Consider the following 20,939-nt stretch of genomic DNA (forward strand, 5'->3'; position numbering starts at 1 on the left):
AATGGGATAATGCTTTACAGATGCCTTTTTTGTATTGCCTGTTGTTATTATTGTGATTTTTAAAGGTTTTTGAGATGAATGTATGTCTGTCTCATTATCACCCTTATATACATTAAAGGGTATTCCTTTTAATGGAATTCATTAATTGCATCTCATGAGAATATGTAGGGGTATCATCATTTTTGGCACATTGTAAAGCAAAGCTTCACGTTGAATATTCTATAAGAATTTTAAAACAGAAATATGCTTCAAATAATAGAGGTTGAGCACTTTAAGAACCATGGAAACCCCTTCAATGTAATATGAAAACTGAAGTGCAGAGAACTCCGATGATGAACCCAAGCTCATACTCAAGCACAGACCGCGTCTATTTCTCCGAGCTTGTCTGAATACTGTCCATTATGCTATTTATAAAAGGCCCGCCAAGTTGGCATTGGGGATGTCATTTTCAAAACGCATATTTCAATATTGATTATCTTCACTTTCTTTAGGCATGGGTTATTTAGTATTTTGGAACTCAATTTTCCAAGCATATCTTTAGTTTTTTTCGGATATTTTCTGTTGCTAATCTCTATCCTGAATGCATTCTTTATTTCATTCTATGCAGTTAAAGAGGGCCTTTTAATTTTTTTTTTAAAGATTCCATTCATCTATTCTACAGACAAAGATCACAAGTAGGCAGAGAGGCAGGCAGAGAAGGGGGTAAGCAGGCTCCCCGCTGAGCAGAGAGCCCGATGCGGGGCTCCATCCCAGGACCCCGGGATCATGACCTGAGCCAAAGGCAAAGGCCCTAACCCACTGAGCCACCCAGGCGCCCCAAAGAGGGATTTAAAAAAAAATATTTTACTTATTTACTTAAGAAAGTGAGCATGAGCGAGGGGACGGGCAGAGGGAGAGAGAATCTCAAGTCAGACGCTCAACTGACTGAGCCACCCAGGTGCCCCCCCTTTTTTATGGTTCTGTATATAGTCAGTTTCATACATACTGAGTTTGTGCTAAAAAGCAAACCTCCTATAGTCAGTGTCTACATTTCTGTATGTATCCTTTAGGTCAGATTTGTCCATCTTGGTGTGTGACTCTAATGGAAACTTACCAATATTATGCCTGCCTTTCAAAAATCATAGTAAAATATCCCACATTTAATCCTTTATTCTTAGAGTAAAAATGTTTTTTGTTTTTTTTTTTACATAGTTTGAATTGATGCTAAGAATTACTTACCAATTTTAGGGGCACCTGTGTAGCTCAGTCAGTTAAGCATCTGACTCCGGGTCAGGTCATGATCTCACAGTCCTGGGACTGAGCCCCATGCCCAGCTCCATGCTCAGCATGGAGTCCTTTGTCCGTCTTCCTTTCCCTACCCTCCTCCCCCTGCTATGCTCTCTCTCTCAAATAAACAAAATCTTTTTTTTTTAATTGTATACAAGTTTTAAAGTATATCTTCCAGCTGTTTTCTTCCTTATATCTATTTTTCCAATACAAATATAAATCTTTGTGTTTTTGTCTAATAATTATTAGCTATGGGGTGCCTGGGTGACTTAGTCGGTTAAGCGTCCAACTCATGATTTTGGCTTCATGATCTCAGGGTGGGGAGATTGAGCTCAGTGCTAAGTCTGCTTGGAATTCTCTGCTTCTCCCTCTGCCCCACCCCCTCACCCCACTTCCATCCCCACCCCCATCCCTGCTGGCTCTCTCTCTCAAATATATAAATAAAATCTTTAAAAAGTTATATATTTCTCTTTTATTTCATCAATTTCTGTAACATCGTATCTTAGAAGTGTGGCTTATAAACTGATTATTATGGGATGTTTTTCAACCCACCAAAAATAACTGACTACTAATTCAAGCATTTATTCCTCATGTCCTGTGCTGGCTGGGATATTTGGGTTCAAATGCATCTTCCTGTTTTGTTCTTATCTTTGCTTCAGTTCTGTTTCTTACACTTTCCTTTAAAAATTTGTATAGACTATTTGCTTTCTAAACATTGCTTTTAGTTGGGAATGTATGTGGCCCTATTTTATTAATATTTAAGGTAAAAATTATAAGACACGTCTAACACAACAGAATGTAGTGGTTAATACCTTTACCCTTTTCTTGCACAATATAAGGGGAATTCTTGAGAATTGCATGGCAATTCTATCATTCTATTCAACAAGGAGGTACCGTTCATGTGTTTTATAGATAGCGAATAATTGTATTAATCCACAGATGCATCTCTCTTGGATCTTCATTCCTTCTCAGTGCAGACCTTTTACCAGGGATCACTTTCCTTTGACCTTAAACTTCAGGATTCATTTTGTATGGCTTAGCTTTCTATTATATTTTTCATTTTTGGCCTCATATTGTCTTATTTCCTACTCTTTCTTCAAAAATACTGTTTTGTGGAGTATTGAAATCTTTGTGGACGATTATTTTTTTGGCACCTTCACTGTGTTGTTCCATGTGTTCCTGACCCACTGTATACCGGAAATGAGTGGAAGCAACTTACTGTGTGTTTATAGTTTCCTGTTGTTAAAGAATAGTATTTGAACGACACACTAGAGATTATAACTGTGAGATGGGCTCAGGAATTAGATGGGGCTTGAGTTGTTGGAATAATAAAAAAGTGACAGTGTAGAATCCATAGGAGAAATAATAAAATACATATCTGATGACCAAATTGACGGATTGAGACCTAAGGTGGCTGGATGCTTACCAATCGCATTTTCCCTGTCTGGACTCCCAGGAGGACAGCATGTCTCAGCTCTTCTTAAACTTATTTTGGGACCATGTGAATGAGCTGTGGCCAGTTGGATATAGGCAGAAGTGATGGTGAAATTGTGTCTTAACTGTTCTCACGTTTGTGCACAATTCTGGGGATATCCTCAGTGGTTCTAGATTTCACACCGCCCGGGGTTTGGTACTCCTTTGGGGGCTGCAAGTTCAGGGGGCGGGCTGATGGTGACAGTGTTTTTTTGTTTTTGTTTTTTTTAAGATTTTTATTTACTAATTTGAGAAAGAGCATGAGAGGGGAGAAGGTCAGAGGGAGAAGCAGACTCCCTGTGGAGCTGGGAGCCCGACGCGGGACTCCATCCCAGGGCTCCGGGGTCATGACCTGAGCCACCCAGGCGCCCGGTGGCAGTGTTTTGATAAAGACAGGGCATCATGACCGAAAGCCTCCGAGCTTCATGATCACATATTTGCCCGAAGCAGTCAGAAGGGCAGGACGAAGGTCAGAGGGGAGATGCAGGACCGGGCTACTGTGAACTAGACGACAGGTCCCGTCAGCTCCACTGTCCGCTTGCCCTGACGAGCCAAGATCTGAGTCCTGGGGCCTGTCGTAACGCCTGTGTTGGGCAGCTTGCCTCTCTGTAGTTTAAGACGCTCTCCTGCCACGCTGTTTAAGAAACAACTAAATAAATCAAATAGTTCAAATCTGTGCTTTTATGTGAAATTTTTAATCAATACCTGTGAGGCTACTTTCCGGTCAAGAAGTCGTATTTTGTTAGATCAACAATGCCCAGGATCCCGCAAAGAGCCAGCGCGACTTGGCCTCCCGCAGCCTGGCATGGTACAGCTAACAGCGAGTGACCTAACGGGAACTAACCGCGTGAGGGGCACGTTAAATCCCGCGAGGGACTTCGTTCCCGTCCGAGTCACGCAGAGGCCGGGTTCCCAACCTGGGACCGGAAGCGGGGCCCTTCGACCCGCTGCGCCCGCCCCGCAGTCTCCCGCGCACCGGGGCGGGCTGGCCGCAGACGTCCTCCGCTCCCGCGCCACCTGGCTTCGGGGGGGGGCTTCGCCCCTCGCCTGCGGGAGTGCGGACGCTTCTCTGCACCGGGGAGCCTGGGCTCTGTTCCCCCGCTGGCCCCGTCGTAGTCCCGAGGACTGCACCCGTCCCTACTCCACAGTAACCAGAAGCGTGGGCTATGGGTTTCCGCCCTCAGCGCCCCGCCGCAGACCGCCCGGGGACGCTTCCTGCGCGAGGGGTGGGACTTCCGGCCGCGCCGCAGGGGCGCATCCCTGACTGAGCGGCCGCTGGTCGCGCCACGACCTCGTGGACGGGAGCGCGCGCCGGGGCACTCCAGGCCGCGCCGGGCCGGGGAGTGACGCGGCGGGACCGCCTCCGCGCCCTCGGCCAGCCGTGACGACCGGCGTCCGCCCCTTCTCCCCGAGACTGTGGCCAGCCTGTGGGACCGGCGCCGCCGGCGCCGCTCCTCCTCCGAGGTCCCCGCGCTCCGTTGCCCAGGCCCCGGGAGGCGGCGGCCCGGCCCCCGTGAGCCTCTCACAGCATCTTAGAGCGCGGTTCGGGCCGCCACACGGGCTTTGGCCGACCCCGCCCAAGCTGAGCCCTCGGGACCCACCTGGTCCCCCGCCTCTCGGGCCCTGCTCAGCCCACCAGGACCTCTGGCGTGGCAGGGGCGGCAGCACGGATGAATCCCGCGCAGGTGAGCGGAGCGTCGTCCCGGCCTGCCCCCCACGCGCCCCTCCGTGTCTCACCCTCACGGGCGCCGCTCCTCCTCATGGCCGGTGGGGGGGCGGGGTTCGATTTAATCTCGCATTTTCTCGGCCGTGGCGGCCCTGGGGGAGGTCGCTTCTGGCGCAGGTGAGATAACGTGGGGGTGTTCCCGTTGCCGGCGGCTGGTGGAGTAACACTCGGAAGGGGGACGGAGGCACGAGCGCGGGCATGGGCCAGTACTGGGAGCGAGATTGAGCTGGGAGAGAGCAGGGTCTGCAGTGGGTCCGACGGGAACGGAGGGCAGGGGAAGGGCAGCCCCGCACGCTGGGCCTTTCTTCTGAAAGTCTGGAGCTGTGGACCAAGGTGGTTTGACACAGATTTCTCTCAGCAGCTTCCCCTGGCCACAGAGTGGAGGCTCGGGAGGATGCGAACTGAGAGCATTAAGGCCCTAGTGCTGAGAGCTTCCGGGAGAAGGCGAAGCCCAGTGTGGTTGTGTCTGGGAGGCATGGCCTGGAGGACGGCCAGAGAGTTGGTGCCCTTCCCGGCAGACCCACAGCTTACACGGTATCTGTCTGCCCACCTGCCTGGCTCTGGGCGGCTCTCAGTGATCAGAGAGACAGGAGGGGAGAGCAGGCACTGGTGGCGCCAAAGCCTGCTCTCTCGTCTGAGGTGGGAGGCCAAGAGGAGAGGCACCAGGGGTGGTTGTGTGAGTGGATCGACTGGGGGCCCCTGCTGCCTGTGGGCTCAACTGTCCCCCTTCGTGACAGGGCTGTGTGACCTTCGAGGATGTGTTCGTGTACTTTTCCCGGGAGGAGTGGGAGCTCCTTGAGGAAGCCCAGAGACTCCTGTATCGTGATGTGATGCTGGAGAACTTCGCACTTGTGTCCTCACTGGGTAAGTCCCTGCTTTAGTTACCTGTTGCTACATGACAAATTATCCCAAAGCTTAGTGGAGTGAAGACAAACACTTACCGTCTCACGGTCTCTGGTCAAGAATCAGGCATATCTTATTCGGGTACCTTTAGCTCGAGGTCTTTCATAACCCTGAGTCAAGCTGTCCAAGTTTGCTCTCTCATGGGAAGGCTCAGCTGGAGGTCAATCTCTTTTCAAGGTCACGCACTTGAGCAGGAGGCTGTTGGACTAACTAGTCATTTGCTTGCTGGCTTTTGGCCAGAGCCTTCCCTCAGGCTCTTGCCATGGGTCTTCTCCATAAGCAGATCACAACAAGGCAGCTGATTTCCACGAGCACGAGCAAGAGACAGCACCCAACGTAGAGGCTGGTGTTTTCATAGTCTGTTCTCAGAAGTGACATCCTGTCATTTTTGCCATATTCTTTTCATTAAAAAGGAGTTTTCAGTTCAGCCCACATTCAAGAACATGGACAGCAGGGGATAGTATGATTCCCAGTTTCCTGGGCTGAGTTTTGTTCTTCCCTTTCTTCCCCAAAGGGCAGCTCTCAGTCTTACAGTACTGTCATGGCACGACTGACCATTTTCCTTGGCTCCCTGGGGTAGGTCGTGTGGGTCCAGGGGCTGGGCAGTGGGCACTGGCTCCTGTTCTGCTGCAGCCCCAATCTCTCCTGTCCCAAAGCTTTCAAACGAAGAGTTTGGGGGTCAGGAGTCTTGCGGTCTGCCCAGCGGATCCCAGATGGCCTGGCCACGCCTCGTCTGTCCAAACACCTCCTCTCTGCCTACATTCTCACCCGTTCTTTTAATTGACTTTTCCTGGGGCCTGACTGTGCCAGGAATTGCAGGCACTGACATGGTCATTCCTCGTGAAGAACAGTGAGCTGTTCCTGCAAGACGGTTTTCCAAGATTCTTTTTTAAATATTTAATCTTCTTTTTGGAGAACGTTGCCCTGGGGTGCTGCCAGCCACTCAGCAGCTCTTCTTTCCCTTTAGGACTTGCTGTTTCCAGGTCCCACGTAGTTACCCAGATGGAGCCGGAGGGGAGCCCAGGGTGCCTGAGAAGGTAAACACAGCTCTAGCTACAGCAAAGAAGACTTGGAGGAGGCTGGGCCTGGTGAGTGGAAGCCGAGGGAATGGTCGCATTGGGGCTGGCTTCACGTTATACCAGCAGCCCGTGCTGTGTCTCCTGGTATTCGGACGCTGGTACCTGTGGCTGACCTCACTCCTTTTCCTTCCCCATCTGGATGCTCTGCCCACTGTCATTTGTACTCTGGTCTCAGGTAGTTAGTCCCTTCCCTCTGCCCCCCATCTTCTCTTGGTACTCTGCAGCATTGGGTTTCATTTAACACTGTCATGAGTTGTGCTCACGTCCTTCAATTTTCCTTGAAAACGAAGTATTCCATTCCAGCCAGATTTTTCTGGCCCTGGACAGACCCTTTTGCACAGCACTCATCTACCACAAGGCCTTGCTGGGAGATCATTGGCCAGAGGAGTGATTTGGAGACCCTGCCCCTCCTCGTACTGTACTCTGTCCTTGTACCCTTTTCCTGTGAGGTCTCTGTCATTCCCTGACCTGTAGAGGCCTGCAACCTTCCCTTCCTGATCCTGACGCTAGCTCCCACGTTCTGCTGTCCCATGGACTCGTTCCTGGTTGTATCAGACATGCATGTGTCATGGCCTGCCACTTGCCACCCATTAAACATGCACTTCCCTTTATCTTTATCTTTCTTCAGGTTGATGGCGTGGTATGAGGGGTGAGGCTGCACCTTCTGAGCAGGGTGTTTCTGTGAGTGTCACAGATGGGAACTTCCAGGGCAGGTCCTTCCACCCAAAAGGCTCATCCCTGTGACATGTGTGACCCGGTCTTGAAAGACATCTTTGCACCTGGCTGAACCACAGGGAACACCATCTGAGCAGCACCCAAACACCGCCATGTGCATCACTGTGGGAGAGACTCCTGGGGTAGTATAAACCTTGACCAGATGCAGAGGCCGCAGAGTGGAGAGAATTTCTTCAGAAAGGAAAGGAGCCAGGCCTGATTTGTGAAGATCTACAGATCCCAGGTGTTGGAGATGGCCTTTACTTGCAGGGAGGGTTGGAAGAACTTTGTGGTCAGCTCTGGACTTAGCAGCTGCAGGCCCCTTGCAGTGGGGAGAAACCACACGGGGGCCCTGAGTGTGGGGAGGCCTTTTGCGTATCAGATTTCCTTTAGGTAAGAGATCATAATCTGAGACCATAAAGCCTTCCACTTGTTAGGAGGCAACCTCGCTCCTGGGTTGGTTGACTCCGAGCATCTCAAGGGACACTTGGCTTTGGTGAACCTGGGAACAACAGGGGCCATTGGAGATGCAGGAAAGGCTCCTGAGCCTGGGACACTTTCCCACAAGGAGAATCCTCCCAGGAAGGTGAGCTCTGAGCACATGGGTATGGGAACTGCTAATCTGCCTTCAACACTTTCATGGGAGTGAGTCTCTCGGGGAGGGGAGTGCTTTCTGTGAACCACTCACCCCACAGAAAGCTTCCGTGGTCTATGGGCAGAACTCGTACAAGTGGAAGTTTTAACAAATATTGGCGTGGTTGTTCGACATCAGCAGATCGTGCTGAAGGGAAGCCTGTGACCACGGTGAATGTGAGAAAGCCCTTCTTGAGAGGGCAGGCCTAGGTCAGCATGGGAGGATTTGCACTGAGCAAAGCCAGGGGAGTACTTCAAGTATGGGAAGGCCCCCAAATGCAGGTCAGACCTCCTGCAGCACAGCTGACTCACACTGGAAGAGGCCTTGTGAGTGCAAGGAATACGGGAAAGTGTGGGATGGCTCTGCTTTTGTCCAAAATAACTTCCCCCACCCGAGAGAGTCTCTTCAAGTACAGAATATGTGGGCTAAGCCTTTTGTGTCAGCTGTTTTCTCACTCCTCATGTAAGGGTTTCCCCAGGAGAGAAGGCTTGAGGGCAGTGAGATGGGAAGGCCTTCATTCACCATTTTTATTCCTGGCATTAAGAGCATCTGCACTGGGGGAGAATCCTTTGAGTGTAAAGATCAGAGAGCCTTTTGTGACCGCTCTTCCCTAGCTCGGCACAAGGAGTCACAGTGGGGAAAACCTCGTGGATACAGTGACTGTGGACACACTCTCCGCCTTCATTCATCCCTCACCTGCCCCTGAAGTGTTCTTATTGGGGAGAAACCCTGTGAGTGGAAGAGATGTGGGAAGGCCTTTTGCAGGTGGACTTAGGTCAGTCAACACCTGAGAACTCATACTGGGGAGAATATAACTCCTGAGGAAAATGTTTGCCGGAGGAAACCTCTCACTTGGCAGCTGAGAAGTTATACCAAAGAGAAACCCTGTAAGTGTCATCATTGTGAGAAAATCTTCCAAAGCAGATCATCGCTTACTGTCTTCCAAAGGGTCCTGTTGGAAGTTGACTTTGCTAGGACCTTACTCTCCAAATGAGAAAGGAGAAAACTAGTGGAAAAAGGAGAGGAAACTCGTGGTTATGGTGCAGTTAACAAAACCTTCAGCTAGCACTCAGTCTTAGTATGCGCTGAGAAGCAATCATGGAAGATTATTTAAAAAAGACAAAAGGCATAAGAGAGGAGGAAGGAAAGAAGTAGACGTGACAGAAGAAGGACTACTTTCTTGGTTTCTTTCCGGTGTCCCCGGCAAACCCATGTCAGTTTGTTTTCAGTTGTTTCTGTTTGGGGTGGCAGGTGGGTGCGAGGGGGCCTCATCCCTTCAACCGGCCTACGCAGTCACTTCCATTCTGTGTCAGGAGAGCTGGGCACTTGACAGCCTCTGCAGGTATTTACCCAAATCCTTCTTTGTTAAAAAAACACTGACTTAGCCAGTCAGGGTCATAAGTCTTTGTGATAAATGTGAAGTCGATTGATGAAGCACTCAAAATTTAAAAGAACTTAGAACACTAAAAATATTGTCACCTAAAGTCATTTCATATATAAGGAGCTAAGTTCATAGATATGAATGGGTACATTTTCTGCACCATTTTAAGACCATTTAAGGCTTCAGTTATTCATTCACTAATTTTTCCTTCATTGAGATAGGATTGACATATAACCCCGTGTGAGTTTAAGGTGTACAGCATTGAGCTGATGAATTTACCCTCTAGTATGATTGCCACTGCAGCACTAGCACCTGTGTCCTCGTGGTATCTGGTGTTCCTCATGGTAGGAACAGTTAAGATCTAGTCTCTTGTCCAGTTCAATGTTTGTAATACAGTTTTGTTCCTTTTCTTCCCCATGCTGTGTATTAGATCTTCAGGATTTATTTATCTACCAGTTGCAAGTAGATACCCTTAAACAACATCCCCCCCACCCAAGCCTTTGGTAACCATCATTCCACTCTCAAATTTGAGTTTGGTTTTTTGTTTTTCTTTTAAGATTCCACATATAAAAATATATAGTATTTGTCTTTCTGCGTTTGACTTACCTCACTTAGCATAATTTCCTTATGGGCCATCTGTATTGTCGCAAATGACAGCATTTCCTTTTGTCTCATGACTGAATAATAGTCCATTGTGTATATACCGTATCTTCTCCCTTGATGGACCCTTCAGTTGTTACCACATCGTGTCTCTTGTGTACGATGCTACAATAAACCTGGAGTGCGGATACCTCTGAGATCCTGTTTTCATTTCCTTTAGCCATCTATATACCCAGAAGCGGGATTATTGGTGGTTCTGTTTTTAATTTTTTTAAAGAATATTTATTTGAGAGAGAAAGAGCAAGCACAAGCAGGGGGAGCAGCAGGGAAATGGAGAAGCAGGCTCCCCACTGAGCAGGGATCCTGACTGGGGGCTCGATCTAGGACCCTGGGATCATGACCTGAGCTGGAGGCAGATGCTTATCTCACTGAGCCACCCAGGCGCCCTTTTCTTTATTTAAAAATATTTTTTGGTGGGCAGCAAAGCAAGGCTTATTGAGCAATAGCAAAGTGATAGTACAAATCTCCCAAGGAGGGAGGGGACCCGAGAGGGTTGCCCCTATTTTAAGTTTTCGAAGAACCTCCATACTGTTCTCGAAAATGACTGGACCAGTTAACAGTCCCACCAACCGTGCACAAATGTTCCTTTATCTCCACATCTTTGGTGACATTTCTCTCATCTTCTTGATAACTAGCCATTCTGACAAGTGTGAGGTGATCTCTCACTGTGGTTTTGGTTTGCATTGCCCTGATGGTTAGTGGTACTGAGGACCTCTTCGTATACCTGTTGGCCATTTGGATGTCTTCAAGATGTCTGGGGAGTTTGCCCCTGGTTTAACCAGATTTTTGTTGTTGTTATTGACATGTATGAGTTCTTTATAAAATTTTGAATATTAACCCCTTATCTGGTAACATGGTTTGCAAATATTCTCTCCTATTCCATAGGTTGTCTTTTCATTTTTCTTAATTATTTCTTTTGCAGTGCAGAAGCTTTTAAGTTTGATGTAGTCCCACTTCTTGATTTTTTCTTTTGTTTGTACCTTTGATGTCCTGTCCAAAAAGCCATTGTCTTGGAGCTTCCCTTGTTTTCTTCTAGGAGTTTTATAGCATCAGGTCTGTGTTTAAGTGCTTGATCCGTTTTGAGTTAATGTTTGTGAGTGCTGTAAGGTAGCGATCCAGTTTCGTTTCTCTGCATGGGTTATGCAGTTTTCCAACACCATTCACTGGAGACACTTTCCCCCGTTTGATGTCCTTGGCTCTCATCAAATACTGTGTGACTGTGTATGTGAGGTTTTAATTCTGTCTCTTTATTCTGTTCCATTGGTCTGTGTCTATTTTTAGCCAGTACTATACTGTTTTGGTTACTATAACTTTGTAGTATAGTCGAAATCAGGAAATGTGATGCTACCTGTTCTTTCTCCTGGTTGTTTTGGCTGTTAGGGGCCTTGCAGTTCTGTTTCTTCTATTCCTGTGAAAAGTGCCATTGGCATTTTGATAGGGATTGTGTTTAATCTGCGGACAGCTGTGCATGGCATGGGTATTTTGACATTATTACTTTCAGCCTGTGAATGCAACGTATTCTTCCATTTGTTTGTGTCCCACTTCTTCCACCAGAATTTTACATTTTTCATTATACAGATCTTTCACTTCCTTGGTTAAATTCATTCCTAGGTATTTTGCTGTTTCTGATGCTATTTTGAATGAGATAGTTTTTTCTTTCCCCAGATGTTTCATTGTTAGTGTGTGCAAATGCAGCTGATTTGTGTGTATAGGTTTCATATCCTGCGACTTTACTGAATTCACTGAGATCCAACAGTTAAGTCTTTGGATTTTCAGTTTATAAGAATATATAAGTAAATATATATAAGTAAAATATATATTAAATTATATATATAATTATTATATATATTAAATTTAAAATATATAGTAAAGTAAAAGTATATAAGTAAAACAGCAGTTTTAGTTCTTTCTTTTCAATTTGGGTACCTTTTAATTTGTCTTGCCTAGTTGCTCCAGCTAGGATGCCAGTGCTACATTGAGTAAGAGCGGTGAGAGAAGTGTTCGATTAAAAAAGCAAGCCTTGGGGCGCCTGGGTGGCTCAGTGGGTTAAAGCCTCTGCCTTCGGCTCGGGTCATGATCTCAGAGTCCTGGGATCGAGCCCCACATGGGGCTCTCTGCTCAGCGGGGAGCCTGCTTCTCCCTCTCTCTCTCTCTCTGCCTACTTGTGATCTCTGTCTGTCAAATAATTAAATAAAATCTTTAAAAAAAAAGATTAAAAAAGAAAGCAAGCCTTTTCTTTGTGTCATTTTTTTTTTAAAAGATTTTATTTATTGGGGCGCCTGGGTGGTTCAGTGGGTTAAGCCGCTGCCTTCGGCTCGGGTCATGATCCCAGGTCCTGGGTTCGAGCCCCACATCAGGCTTTCTGCTCAGCAGGGAGCCTGCTTCCTCCTCTCTACCTGCCTCTCTGCTTACTTTTATTTCTCTCTGTCAAATAAATAAATAAAAATCTTTAAAAAAAAAAAGATTTTATTTATTTATTTGACAGAGAAATCACAAGTAGGCAGAGAGGCAGGCAGAGAGAGAGAGGAGAAAGCAGGCTCCCCGCTGAGCAGAAAGCCCGATGCGGGGCTCGAACCCAGGACCTGGGATCATGACCTGAGCCAAAGGCAGCGGCTTAACCCACTGAGCCACCCAGGCGCCCCTCTTTGTGTCATTTTAGACATCCATTCTGCTTACTTTTCCTTGATCTAGATCTGCGTTTTATTTTCTCTCAAACAGGATGGTGATAGCTGTGCAGTCTTCCCAGATGAGTCAAACTTTTCCTCCGACTGGGTTTTCCACTTTCTTAAATCCCTTGAGGGTCTTCTCCAAGTCCACCTCAGTAGTTTTCTGGGGGTCAAATTAGGGCTAAAACAAACAGTAAAACACACATTCCACTTAAATTCATGATAAACTGAAAAAACAAACACGGATAAGGAATCACGTTATTTAATCTTATGAGAATGTGTCCAGCGTTGTTATAAAGAAAGGTGACCGGAATTCACTAGAGGAAGCGGAATTCGTGCCGGTGCACCTACTTTCACAGTCGCCAGTGGACAGACTTCCTTTGTGCTCTCATCTGGCGGGGCATTTGGGAATATCACCTTCCTTGGGAATGTCTTTGAGGACAAATGCTGAACTATATGAGGTGATCATTGTTCCCTCATGATAAAATCTGCAATTTTATGGGCGCCTGGGTGGCTCAGTGGTTAAAGCTTCTGCCTTCAGCTCCTGATCTCAGGGTCCTGGGATCGAGTCCCGCATAGGGCTCTCTGCTCGGCGGCGAGCCTGCTTCCCTCTGTCTCTCCCTCTGCCTGCCTCTCTCTGCCTACTTGTGATCTCCGTCTCTGTCAGATAAATAAATAAAATCATTAATTTAAAAAATCTGCAGTTTTTAATATAAATAGAATTGCTCACTTTGAGCGCTGCTCAACACCGGGTCAGTGAGCGCGGGCGTGGTGTCGCCGCCGGCCGCCGGCCGCCGGCAGACCCGCTCGCGGCCTCTATCGCACCTCCTCATTCTCCGCCGTCACAGCACGTCCAGTCGTGAACGACCCCGTGTACTGCTTCCTGTCACGTGGGGGAGAGCTGCCCCTCGAGGGCCCGCTCCTCCTCCAACCGCTGCACAGGCCCGAGGCTGTGGCCGCGCGGACCGCGGAGCGCTTGGGTCTGCGAGGGCTGGACACACGCTGCGCGGAGAACGCGTCCCTCGCTGCCTGGGAGCCCCCGGAGCCCTGGCCTCGAGCTCACACGGGGTTCCATTAAACGGGTGGAAAAAGGGATACTCGCTTTGACACCGCGTGTCTGGAACCCCGGGAGCGGGAGGGAAGGGTGGAACGTCGGGCCCGAGGACCGGGAGGGGGCGGGGAGGCCTAGCGGCCGAGAGCGTGGAGGCGTCGGGATTCCAGCCTGTCTGCCCGGCGCGCGTCCGCGGCCACAGGACTCGTCCTGCCCCTCGCCCCTGGAGTTCCCTGTTCTTGCATAAAACGGGAAGCTGGACATTGAGCTGAAACACAGAAAGCAGAGCTGCCCCTGGAAGCGCGCGACGCCCAGGCGGGGCTGGAGTTGGGAGCGCCTGCCAAGTGTCAGGGTTGGGGCGGCGAGCGGGGCCTGCGGTGGAAACCAGGGCGCAGTCCCTGTGGCTAAGGTGGGCGCGGCGGAGCAGGGCAGGGCGGGATGAGGAACTGGCGTTTGCGCTCACTGGTTTTGAGGTTTCTACCAGCCGCCTGGCAGGAGGTACTGGTGAACAGCTGGGCGAGCAAGGCTAGAATCCGGAGCCATGTTCGGGTCTAGGCGTGGTTGGCGCCAGTGCCCTCTGGCACTGAAAGTGCACCTGACGCCCGTCGCGGACCAGAGTGACCAGAGTGACGTGTTGCTGCACTGCAGTGGATATCGCGCTCCCGGAGATGGGCAACACTCAGGGTGTCAGGGTGTCTTCCAGGCTCTGCGCTTGTGCTCAGTGACTTGTAGGAGGGTTTAAGAAAGTAGAAACTTGGGGGGCACCTGGGTGGCTCAGTCAATTGGGCGTCTGCCTTCGGTTCTGCTCGTGATCTTAGGGTCCTGGGATTGAGTCCCACATCGGGCTCCCCACTCAGCAGGGAGTCTGCCTCTCCCTCAGCCTGCTACTCCCTGCTGTGTGCCCGCGCTCGCTCGCTAGCTTGCGCGCCCTCTCTCTCTCTCTCTCTCTCTCTCTCTCTCTCGCTAAAAAAAAAAGAGAGGAAGGGAGGAAGGAAGAGATTTGGTTGGAACTGGACATTACCAGGAGGCGGGGTTGATCGTATGATGGGATATCCTGAAATGTTTATTCTACAAAGCAGGGATGGAAGTGTCACTCCAGCAGCAGCTGGGAGATGATGTAGCTGTCACTTAGGGCACCAAGGAGAGGGTTGATACCTGGTCATTTCCATTGTTCACACAGAATTCTTGGTTTTGTCTGTGCTCTGACGTGATGATGGGATGGTTTTGTCTTTGTCTCAGTCTGTCATGGTCACTGAGTGGCCTTGACTGAGGTTGGTGTTCTGTGAACTTGTTTATATCCGACAGGAGAATCCCAGAGTTTAACCGAGTGCCAGGCCAGCTACTTATGCCACGACCTGGCCTCCAGGACCCCCCTGAGCTCTCCTTTTCCTTTCCAATCATGGCAAATTTCCACCCATCCTACAGACAGAAATTAGCCCCACATAGCTCTAGGAAGCGGGTGCATCACACACAAAACTCTGCACACTTGAGGATCCTGTGCATTAGAGAAAGTGGAAGTTTAGGGTGGGGAGAGCTGTGCCCAGGGCCTGGGGACCAGCCCACCCTAGAGGCTGGTCGGGGAGGCCTCCTGGAGGAGGCGACTTCTGAGTTGGGACAAGCCGAGGGCCCAGAGATGCCAGTGGGGACATTGTTCCAGAGTGCCCCATTGCTGGTGAAGCCCTAGTGGCACCCAGAGAGTCCCCTTAGAGGTGACTGGGCTGTGGCAGAGCAAGGGACCTGGGTCCCGTTTGAGCAGCTGGTAAGGAGCACCCAGAGGGAGATGCAGGCAGAGCACACTCGGACCCACCATGGAGCACACAGAGTCTGGGAACAGACCCTACAACACCATCACAGAGAACTACCACAAATGTGTTGGCAGACATGCACACTCAGAGACACACACACAAGATACAAAGTCCTATGCAGATGCACACAGGGATACCCACCAGGACACAGAGCCGGGAGTTGGGCACTGGTGTTATTTCTATTAACTGAAGATGCATGCACCCACAAGACAGACACAGACATAGAAGGACACCCAGGTACAAGTCCCACATGTGTCACGACCAGTGCTTCCAGAACAGTGCTCCCTGTGGCTAGCAGGCAGATGGACCCATTGGTACAAATGCATACCTGCAGATACGCAGGTTCATGCTGGGACACGCACATGCAGAAGGACTATGCAAACATCCATAGAAAGGAAGTCCCGGACATGAGAACACAAGGTCAATAGAGACAGGTACATAGCCAAGGGTAGACTAATGGATACAGTCGCAGTGACAGACACACGTGTACAAATGGTTGTATATGGATAGATAGAGCCATCCAGAGAGAGGCGCACACCCAGGATCTCATGCACTCACACAGACACACACTCACAATGAAATCCCCTAATGCGGATGAGCAGATCTGCATCCACAAGAGTGTGCAGGTAAATGTGGAACATCTGCTCCAGAGAAGAAGAATGCATGGGATTATAGAAGTTCATTACAGGGCGCCTGGGTGGCTCAGTGGTTAAAGCCTCTGCCTTCGGCTCGAGTCATGATCTCGGGGTCCTGGGATCGAGTCCTGCATCGGGCTCTCTGCTCAGCGGGGAGCCTGCTTCCTCCTCCTGTCTCTCTCTGCCTGCCTCTCTGCCCACTTGTGATCTGTCAAAATAAATAAATAAATAAATAAATAAATAATCTAAAAAAAAAAAGTTCATTACACACACACACACACACACACACACACATATATATATATATATATATATATATATACACAGTTGATCCTTGAACAACCCGCATTTGAACTGCATGGGTCCATTAAATGTGTTTTTTTTTTTTAAATACAGTACTGTGAATATATTTTCTCTTCTTTATAGTTTTCTCTTTTTTAATATTTTATTTTATTTGGGAGAGAGAGCACAAGCAGGGAACGGAGGAGGAGAGGCAAAGGGGGAAGCAGACTCCCCACTGAGCAGGGTGCCCCACCCAGGAACCCGAAATCATGCCCTGAGCCAAAGGCTGACACTTAACTAACTGAGCCACCCAGGCACCTCCCTCATGATTTTCTTTGTAGCATTTTCTTTTCTCTAGCTTACTTTATTGTAAGGATACGGGAGGTCACCAAATATGTTAATCAACTGTTTATTTTCTCAGTTTGCTCAATAGTAGACTATTACTAGTTAAGTTTTGGAAGAGTCAGAGGTTATACATGGATTTTTAACTTTAGGTCGGCACACTCAGCCCTCGTGTTGTTCGAGGGTCAACTGTAGGATTATCGGTTTATAAGCAACTTTATTGATGATAACCAAGACCCTGACACCACGCACATAGCTCTCGATAGGGACATGCCTGAACAAATTACATGCCACAAACTGGAGGAAAACACAGCAACGAAAACTACTGCTTCAACGCTACAGTGCGGGTGCATCTCCTAGAAAAAGACAGTGAGTGGCAGTAATACACGTCAGAGATAAAGTAGTATGTGCCGTGACCTTGTAGAAAGGTCAAAAAACAGATGCACCTAATATGTGGTGAGAAAGGACAGTTATGGTCATCTTTGTGCCGGGCTGCCGAGAGCGCCCTGTGGCTTTGTGTGGGTGCGGTTTATACGTGTATTGACAGGCAAATACTTGTCAAGCCACACACTTAAGGTGTGTCCATTTTATCTTCTCGAAATTACACATGTAGAAAAAAAGATAGATAAATACCAGTGCACAGCCCACAGCATAAAAAAGAGCATAAGCAAGACTGGAATTTCGTTACGAACCTCACAGATTACACATCCCATTCTACTCCTCAGAGGAATCCTTTGTCCAGGAAGTTTGATTTACTAATTCTTTTAAATTCATGGGGCACCTGGGTGGCTCAGTGGGTTAAAGCCTCTGCCTTCGGCTCGGGTCATGATCTCAGGGTCCTGGGATCGAGCCCCGCATGGGACTCTCTGCTCAGTGGGGAGCCTGCTTCCTCCTCTTTCTCTGCCTGCCTCTCTGCCTACTTGCGATCTCTGTCAAATAAATAAATAAAATCTTTAAAAAAAATAAAATAAATTCATAGTTGGACACCTTGCATATGTATCACTAATAATAAATACATTTTATGCTTGATTTTGAAATCTGTATGAATGGAATCAGTGTGCTTTTCTTTGCTGTGGATTTCTTTTAAAGATTTTATTTATTTATTTGACAGACAGAGATCACAAGTAGCCAGAGAGGCAGGCAGAGAGAGAGGGGGAAGCAGGCTCCCCTGCCAAGCAGAGAGCCTGATGTGGGGCTTGATCCCAGGACCCTGAGATGACCTGAGCCAAAGGCAAAGGCTTAACCCACTGAGCCATCCTGGCGCCACCGCTGTAGATTTTTTAAAAGCATTTGTGAGATGAATGTATTACTTGTTACTTATCATCCTTTAAAATATATGTGTTTTAAACTATTAATGTACCTACAGAGTTTTATTAACACATCTCTAAAGAATATATAGGGATGTCAGGGTGGGCGCCTGCATGGCTCAGTCATTAAGCATCCGCCTTCAGCTTAGGCCATAATCCCAGGACCTGGGATAGAGCCTTGCATCAGGCTCCCTGCCCAGTGGGGGGGTCTGTTTCTCCTTCCTCTGGTCCTCCTCCCCACCTGTGTTACCTCTCTCAAATAAAGAAAGAAAATCTCTTTTTTTAAAAAAAATATTTTATTTATTTGACAGAGAGAGAGAGAGAGGGAGAGAGAACACAAGCAGGGAGAGCGGGAGAAGGAGAAGCAGGCTTCCTGCTGAGCAGGGAGCCCAATGTGGGGCTCGATCCCAGGACCCTGAGATCATGACCTGAGCGGAAGGCAGACGCTTAACGACTGAGTCACCCAGGTGCCACAAATAAAATCTTTTTTTTTTTAAAAAGACTTTATTTATTCATTTGACACACAGAGAGAGAGAGATCACAAGTAGGCAGAGAGGCAGGCACAGAGAGAGGGAGAAGCAGGCTCCCTGCCGAGCAGAGAGCCTGATGCAGGGCTCGATCCCAGGACCCTGAGATCATGACCTGAGCCGAAGGCAGAGGCTTTAACGCACTGAGCCATCCAGGTGCCCCAAATAAAGAAAATCTTAAAAAGAATATACGGGGATATAATTATTCAGCAATAAAATAATTTCTAAGATGGCTGATATAAAAATGCTTGATATATTCATGCACTGTTATCTTTTTCCTTGTTATTCTGAAACTGTTGCTCTGTGTAATATGAGTCAGTATTACAAATTACATACATATTTTATCTTCTTGATGATGCTTTCTCCCTTGAAATTATTTTTCTCTGATGTAATTACATGGTTCACATGTGCTCATGTGTTATTTTTTAATGAGATAACAGGTGAGTTTTTCAAGACCTGTTTCAAATATCTCTGTAATGTTATATTTTATTTATTATTTTTTTAAGATTTTATTTACTTATTTGACAGAGAGAGATCGCAAGTAGGCAGAGAGACAGGCAGAGAGGGAGGAGGAAGCAGGCTCCCCACCAAGCAGAGAGCCTGATGTGGGACTCGATCCCAGGACCCCAAGATCATGACCCAAGCCGAAGGCAGAGGCCCAACCCACTGAGCCACCCAGGTGCCCTGTAATGTTATATTTTAGATGTCTCTCTTGTATCCATGCTATTGTTGGACACTTTTAAAAAAAGATTTTATTTATGGGGCGCCTGGGTGTCTCAGTGGGTTAAAGCCTCTGCCTTCACCTCAGGTCATGATCCCAGGGTGGGATCAAGCCCCATATATAAATAAATAAAAATATTTATTATATAAAATAAAATAAAATATTTTATTAATTTATTTGACACAGAAAGAAAGAGAGGAAGCACAATCAGGGGAAGCAGCAGGTAGAGGGAGAGGGAAAAAGAAAGTTCCCCACGGAGCAGGGAGCCCAACGTGGGGGTCGATCCCAGAATCCTGGTTCATGACCTGAGCCGAAGGCAGAGCTTAACCAACTGAGCCACCCAGAAATCCCCCAAAAACTGACTCTTGATCAGCGATGCTTTCAGTGAAAGATCTTGATCAAAAGGGGGAAATGTGAAAATTGATCAAAAGAAAACCTCAGTAAAATGGAGTTGAGAGGCCAGAAGGGGAAGCTCTCACTCAGTACCACTGGGAGTCAAGAATTGCCAACCACAGAGGCCAAGGGAAGAGTCATCAATTACAGGACCCAACAGGAAGAGATGTACATTGCATCTCCTATAAGAAATTGACCACCCCCGCAACTCTACCAAAGAGAAACCATCATCACTCTGAACTCTTGCTTTTTTCCAATGGACTTCTGTTCAAAACAATCCTTCCCAACTTGCTCCTTCTTCTCCACGGAACGGTTCTTTTCCTTTGTTGAACTAGTCTGGTTTTTGTTTTGTTTTGTTTTAAGATTTTATTTATTCATTTGACAGAGAGAGAGAGAGATCACAAATAGGGAGAGAGGCAGGAAGAGAGGGGGGAAGCAGGCTTCCCGCCGAGCAGAGAGCCGGATGCGGGACTCGATCCCAGTACCCTGAGATCATGACCTGAGCTGAAGGCAGGGGCTTTAAGCCACTGAGCCACCCAGGCGCCCTAGTCTGTGGTTTTTGTCATAGCTTACCTGTCCTGAATTTCAGTTCTCTGCTATTCTAGAATAAACTGATCTCTTTAGTGAAACAACTGATTTGTTTTTAAGTCCATGATATGAAACCATGTTAATTCCATACCCACTTAAGGCCAAGAGCAATTAGTCTTGATAGTCCTATGTTTTGCATTATATGGCCTGTAAGAATGTGTTGAACAATAGGCTTACCTGTGCATTATGAAACCTTCTTGTACATAGTGTCCTTTTTTTTTTTTAAAGGTTTTTATTTTACAGAGAGACAGAGGGAGAGTACAAGTAGGCAGAGCAGCAGGCAGAGGGAAAGGGAGGAGCAGGCCCTCAAGTGAGCAGGGAACCAGACACGGGGCTCCATCCCACGACCCCGGGATCATGACCTGAGTTGAAGGCAGTCGCTCAACTAATTGAGCCACCCAGGAGCCCATGGTGCCTTTTTAAAAATTACATACACCTAAAGGTATACACATATGTTTTATGCAAAAATTCTAACCATCACCTATGATGCTACTATGATGCTATGCCCCTGCTAAGAGGGGTCCCTGACATCCTCCTACAGCAGTGTATGTGAGAACTTTGTGATGACGATGAATAACAACAATAACAGCTTGTACGTATTTAGCCCTAGGCCCTGTGTTAAGCACTTACCATCTCATTTCCCACGATGTAGGTTGTACTATTTTCCCATTTTAGTTATTAAATTTGGGGGGGGAGGGGTAGTCATGACTTTTTTTTTTAAAGATTTTTTTAAAAAAAGATGTTATTTATTTTATTTGACAGGCAGATTACAAGTAGGCAGAGAGG

The 20,939-nt window shown here is 47.8% G+C and overlaps 1 long non-coding RNA gene across 1 annotated transcript; it reads left to right on the forward strand.

The window, feature by feature from the left end:
- Positions 1–3,977: 3,977 nt before the first annotated feature.
- Positions 3,978–9,966, forward strand: LOC125088998 (uncharacterized). Its single transcript, XR_007123824.1, has 4 exons — positions 3,978–4,424; positions 5,203–5,329; positions 6,336–6,456; positions 7,076–9,966. It is a non-coding gene; the product is annotated as an uncharacterized LOC125088998 (long non-coding RNA).
- The last annotated feature ends 10,973 nt before the right edge of the window (positions 9,967–20,939 follow it).

Source organism: Lutra lutra, chromosome 17 (genome assembly GCF_902655055.1).
Source record: "Lutra lutra chromosome 17, mLutLut1.2, whole genome shotgun sequence".
NCBI lineage: Eukaryota > Metazoa > Chordata > Mammalia > Carnivora > Mustelidae > Lutra > Lutra lutra.